This window comes from Ruditapes philippinarum, unplaced genomic scaffold (assembly GCF_026571515.1).
Source record: "Ruditapes philippinarum isolate M1 unplaced genomic scaffold, ASM2657151v2 ctg20400_1_1_1_1, whole genome shotgun sequence".
Classification (NCBI taxonomy): domain Eukaryota; kingdom Metazoa; phylum Mollusca; class Bivalvia; order Venerida; family Veneridae; genus Ruditapes; species Ruditapes philippinarum.
Genome location: NW_026858063.1, coordinates 2,213 through 8,411, shown reverse-complemented (window position 1 = coordinate 8,411; position 6,199 = coordinate 2,213). Strand labels below are relative to the sequence as shown.

General features: G+C 35.2%; 1 long non-coding RNA gene across 1 annotated transcript; it reads right to left on the bottom strand.

The window, feature by feature from the left end:
* Positions 1-280: 280 nt before the first annotated feature.
* Positions 281-5,295, bottom strand: LOC132751958 (uncharacterized). Its single transcript, XR_009628745.1, has 2 exons — positions 5,218-5,295; positions 281-448 (listed from the first exon to the last, which is right to left on the bottom strand). It is a non-coding gene; the product is annotated as an uncharacterized LOC132751958 (long non-coding RNA).
* Positions 5,296-6,199: the final 904 nt, after the last annotated feature.

Genomic DNA, 6,199 nt, shown 5'->3' with positions numbered 1-6,199 from the left:
TAAAGTTTTTTCTTTCGGTTGCCATGGCAACCAGAGTTCTGCATGGAATTAAATTCTTTGAACAATTTTTAAAGGTGATCACAAAAGGAACATTCCTGTGAAGTTTGGATGAAATTGGCTTAGTGGTTTATGAGGAGATGTCATTTAAAGTAAAAGTTTATGGACGGATGACAAACGGACGACGGACGCCAGACGAAAAGCGATCACAAAAGCTCACCCTGTCACTTTGTGACAGGTGGGCTAATAAAAACACTAAATGGAGTAAACTATAAAATATCAGTAATTTTTTTAAATTCTTTATGTAAATCAAGTGTATTGCATAGAAAGGTGAAACTTTGTTAGATTTAATCTTCTTTCATGGAGTCCCACAGTGAATTGGTGATGAAGAATTGCGAACACTTCCTCTTGTCAAAGCTGAAAGGTTTCACATCAGTCTTATTACTGATATCTGTTTTTTATGTTAAGGTAAAATAATATATCAACAACATAATATTTACAGTGTTTCTTTAATATTGGCATAAATGCATTTAACTAGGAATAAGTTGTCATATCTTGACAGGAAGACTTCTAACTAGCTTTTCTTACCTTTTTCTCAGAATTAATGAAGTAGAGAGTACAATCTGCAATAACAAGAGCCACCCCTAGGCAATGATTTACTCTTTTCACTTTTTCTAAAAGCAAACAAATGAACGATTTAAACAAATTTTTAAAAAGAAAATTAAAGAAAAAGAGGATTGCATTTGTGAAACAAGAGCACCGCTAGGCATTATATGCCCGAAAGTGTTTTTTCTTAGTAAGGATGAAGCATTTGTAAGACATGGAAATTAAATAAAGTATTACCTCCTTCAAAAAGCTATCCTCTTTTATAGCTGAAGAACCTTCATATACATACAGTTGCTGTTTACAAAGCACCACCATCAAGTTGTTATCTTGTAAGTAAAAATACTACGATGGATGGACAGAAAGATGCCAGGGCTATAACATAATATATGCAAATGTTTTAGGGCATATAATTAATGTACTCAATATAAGTGATCATCCTATGAAGTTTGACATTGGTAAAACTGTTTACAATAATAAGGTCATTTGATATTGACCTTTGACCTTATGACCCCAATATAGATATGGATCTTTTATTCAATATAGGCAATCATCCTATGAAGTTTGAACACTGTAAGTCAAATGGAACTTGTGTTATGCTCCAGAAACCACAATTTTCAGTGTTACGGTCATTTTGACCCTGACCTTTGATCTTATGACCCTAAAATCAATAGGGGTCATGTATTGGACATGGCTGTTCATCCTTATAAAATTTTACAGCTGTAGGTTGATTAAAAAGTTATTGAGCGGGAACTGTTTTCAGTTTTTAAGGTAATAGTGACCTTGATCTTTGACCTTGTGACCCCAAAATCAATAGGGGTCTTCTACCGAATATGGACAAACATCCTATGAAGTTTGAATATTGTGGGCCAAATGAAACTTAAAGTTATGCTCCGGAAACTGTTTTTCAGTTTTAAGGTAATAGTGACCTTGACCTTTGACCTTGTGACCCCAAAATCATTAGGGGTCTTCTACCCTATATGGACAATCATCCTATGAAGTTTGAATATTGTGGGCCAAATGGAACTTAAGTAATGCTCCTGAAACTGTTTTCAGTTTTAAGGTAATAGTGACCTTGACCTTTGACCTTGTGACCCCAAAATCATTAGGGGTCTTCTACCCTATATGGACAATCATCCTATGAAGTTTGAATATTGTGGGCCAAATGGAACTTAAGTAATGCTCCGGAAACTGTTTTCAGTTTTAAGGTAATAGTGACTTTGACCCGTTGACCTTGTGACCCCAAAATCAATAGGGGTAAGGGGTCTTCTACCCTATATGGACAATCATACTATGAAGTGTGAATATTGTGGGCCAAATGGAACTTAATTTATGCTCCGGAAACCAAATTGCTAACGGACAAACGCCAGGGGGTAGGGCATATAACAAGAGGGCCATGATGGCCCTGAAGTCGCTCACCTGTATATAGGCCCCAGAGCGGGGCCAGTTTAAAACTCCAGGGCTTTTATTTGAACAAACATGGTAGACACCCATTAGAAGATGTTTCATGCTAAACATCTAAGGTCTAGCTCATTGAGTTTTTCTTTACACATATAGTAAAAAAACAATGAGACCCCTTGGCAGGGCCAGTTTTGACCCCAGGGCTTTTATTTGAACAATCTTTGTAGACACTTACTAGAAAATGTTTCATGCTTAATATCTAAACTCTAGCTATTCGAGTTTTTTCAAATAAGATTTTTAAGTTTTTGCTATACACATATAAGGAAAATAAATGACCCCCTGGGGCGGGGCCAATTTTGACCCCAGGGCTTTTATTTGAACAAACTTGGTAGACACCCATTAGAACATGTTTCATGCTAAATATCTTAGCTCTAGCTCTTTGGGTTCTTTAAAAGAAGATTTTTTAAGTTTTTACTATATGCATATAGGGAAAATCAATGACCCCCTGGGGTGGGGCCAATTTTGACCCCAGGGCTTTTATTTGAACAAACTTGGTAGACACCCATTAGAAGATGTTTCATGCTAAATATCTTAGCTCTAGCTCTTTGGGTTCTTTAAAAGAAGATTTTTTAAGTTTTTACTATATGCATATAGGGAAAATCAATGACCCCCTGGGGTGGGGCCAATTTTGACCCCAGGGCTTTTATTTGAACAAACTTGGTAGACACCCATTAGAAGATGTTTCATGCTAAATATCTTAGCTCTAGCTCTTTGGGTTCTTTAAAAGAAGATTTTTTAAGTTTTTACTATATGCATATAGGGAAAATCAATGACCCCCTGGGGCGGGGCCAATTTTGACCCCAGGGCTTTTATTTGAACAAACTTGGTAGACACTCACTAGAAGATGTTTCTTGCCAAATATCTAAGCTCTAGCTCTTTGGGTTTTTTAGAAGAAGATATTTAAAGTTTTTTCTTTCGGTTGCCATGGCAACCAGAGTTCTGCATGAAATTAAATTCTTTGAACAATTTTTAAAGGTGACCACCAAAGGAACATTCCTGTGAAGTTTGGATAAAATTGCTATGCCACAGGATTAATATAACAGAAGTAATTTTTGTTGTTGTTTCTGTTCGATTGAACTTCGCCATAATGCAATAGTGTTTAGTGAATATGGGATCAAGGTAATATTTCAGCATGTCAAATGAATGACAAAATTAATGCAGATGTGTCTAATGTTAAGATACAAAGGCCATAGTTGATTATCGTAAGTCAAAAACTTAAGACAAATCGTAAGATTTTTTGTGAAAATGTCTACTGCAGCTGTGTCCCCTTATTAATCAAATGCCATTACAGTAATGGCTAACTGTTTACACTACATTCATGATTTATGTTCTTCTTTCGAAAGTTTTTTGTTTCTTTTAAATGTAATTAGTATTATTTGTGAATATATTATATGTTTACATCATTGAATTGTTTAAGAAAAAGATAATGCCGATATTCATTGAACAGTAAGTAAAAATCGCTAGCATTATATATATATGCGGTGGGTGGGGTAATGCAGTAATTTCGCAATGAGCGTTCTAATGAGAGCCTCGGTAGAACGCGGTTGAGACATTGGACCCCACCATGAGCGTTTTAATGAGACTATAGCCTCATTATAACGCTCATGGTGGGGTCCAATGTCTGAACACTGCGAGTGTACACGTAGTGAAACTGAAACTGCTTTAATGCCGATAATTCATCATGCCTATTGACCTGTAGGCGCGCTTAGGTATTTGCTTTGTTGATGCGAAATTTTTGTGTCAGCACTTACTGATTGACAAGCAGTAAAGTTTCCATGCATCCATGGGAAATTATCACAGGTCAAAAATGACAAGCAAGCTGATTTTATGACAGGTCAAATGATTGCATTTCAGAATTTTCACGGGTCAAGACCCGAGGTCTCGGGTCAAACAAACATCCTGTGCACAACTAACATGCTGATCAACATATCTGTAAACTTTGATAACTTTAATTATAACCTTTGATAGGTCAAATTCTTTTTGGGCTACGCACAATACAATTTGAAAATTGCCAAATTTGACTCAGACAAGGGCAATAACTCTACAATTACTGAATAAATCCAGAAGTAAACTCCACACACTCACCAGCAATATTGACTTTTTGAAAAATAAGTGGTCAGAAGAAAAATTTGAACTCCACCCATAATTTATAAACTTACAACTCTGTACAAAGAATTTTATTTCAATTAATTGCAACCCAAACCAGGGTCTTCATATAAGCTTGCTTTACACTAAATTTGAATATACTTCCTAACTCTAGTTATTGTCCGAAAACCATTTTTCTATTTTTAGTAGCAGTGACCTTGACCCCAGAGGGTCCAAAAGCAATATCTGCAGGGGTCTTCACATGAACTTGCTTAATACCAAGATTGATTACAATATATCGCTCCAAATCCGGAAACAATTTTTCTATTTTTAGTAACAGTGACCATGACCCTAGGGGGTTCAAAAGCAATACCAACCAGGGTTGTCACATAAGGCTGCTATATTCCAAGTTCTATAAAAGTACCTTATTCCAAACTAAAATAAACTTTCTAAATACCAAGATTGTTTACAATATCTCGTTCCAAACTCTACTTATTGCCCAAAAAACATTTTTTTGGTTTTTTTGTGACCTTGACCCAAGGGGGGTCCAAAAGCAATCCCAATCAGTCTTCATATAAGCTTAATAAATACCAAGATTGATTACAGTATCTCATTCCTAACTCTAGTTATTGTCTGGAAACCATTCTTCTATTTTTTGTAACAGTGACCTTAACCCTAGGGGGTTCAAAAGCAATACAAACCGGGATTTCCACATAAGGTTGCTATATACCAATTTCTATTACAGAATCTTATTTCAAACTATAGTTATCGTCTGGAAACCAAGGAGACCGACTGACAGACAATCCAACCCCTATATAATAACTCTGACAAAACTAGTTTAATTCACATGTAAAACCCAAGGTGCAAAAATTCATATACTGATCAACACTCTTGTAACATTGTTGAATCTTGCTAAAACATTTTTACAGGTACATGTGACACAATATGATAATGAACTGATGTACAAGGGCAAATCTAAATGAAGCCCCCCCCCCCCCCAAAAGGGAGGGTGCAGAAACCTGTGGTTAGTTTGAACAGAAATGTAATTAAATATTAGCAGTAAAAGGATACACCCTTTCACATCATTTTTTGATCCTTCAAAATCCAGCGAATTCTCGATATATTGTTGAACAGACTCAGTTCCTCCCTGGAATAAAAAATCAAAATCAAAAACAAATAACATTTTTACAGTAACTTATAAAAATTTCTTAGTTTTTCTTTTTATATTGCATATAAGAAATACAAACATGTACATGTAGAGGCATATATATTTAATTCTCTCACTCCAACTTCAGTGTAGCAATACCACGTGACTATGACGTCATTTTCTGCATCATAAATGACATTTCCATGACAATTTTTATATTGCTAGATTCAGAAAAGAAAATAGCCCCCCACTGCGCCCATTGTTCTGACAATCTTATGACTCAAAGTCAAATATTTTTTTGAAAAAACTAAGAACTTTACAAATACTGAATAAATCCACAAGGGATGGATAAGTAAACATGCTAACCAACATTCTTGTAAACCTTCAGGGGCCTACAAGTCAAATACCTTTTGAAGCTATGCATAAATTTTGCAAATTTATACTACTGTAAATCAAGGGAAATATAACTCTTAAAAAACTAAAAAAAATCCACATGTAAGTCCCAGGTTCATAGCTTCACAGTGATGTAAATCATTATTCCTGGTAAATTAGTTTGATGTTGATCATTTATTCCTGTAAAGTGGTTGATTCTAAGCAAGCACTCAAGGAACAAATAACAAACATAATTGGAAACGTTTTTTTTACTAAGTCAAGGGAAATAACTCTACAAATACTGGATAAATCCACAAGCGAAACCCCCCAGGTGTGCAAAAACTAAATCATTTGCTGAGCAACCTTCCCATAAGGTTAATGACTCTATGTGTCAAATCCTTTTTTTGAGTTTACATGCGACACAAGTTGAAAATTGCAAAAAAAATTACTAAGTCAAGGGCAATAACTCTAAAAATACTAAAAATAAGTCCAGATGAAAATACCCAGGTGCACAACTACACATGCTGATCAACA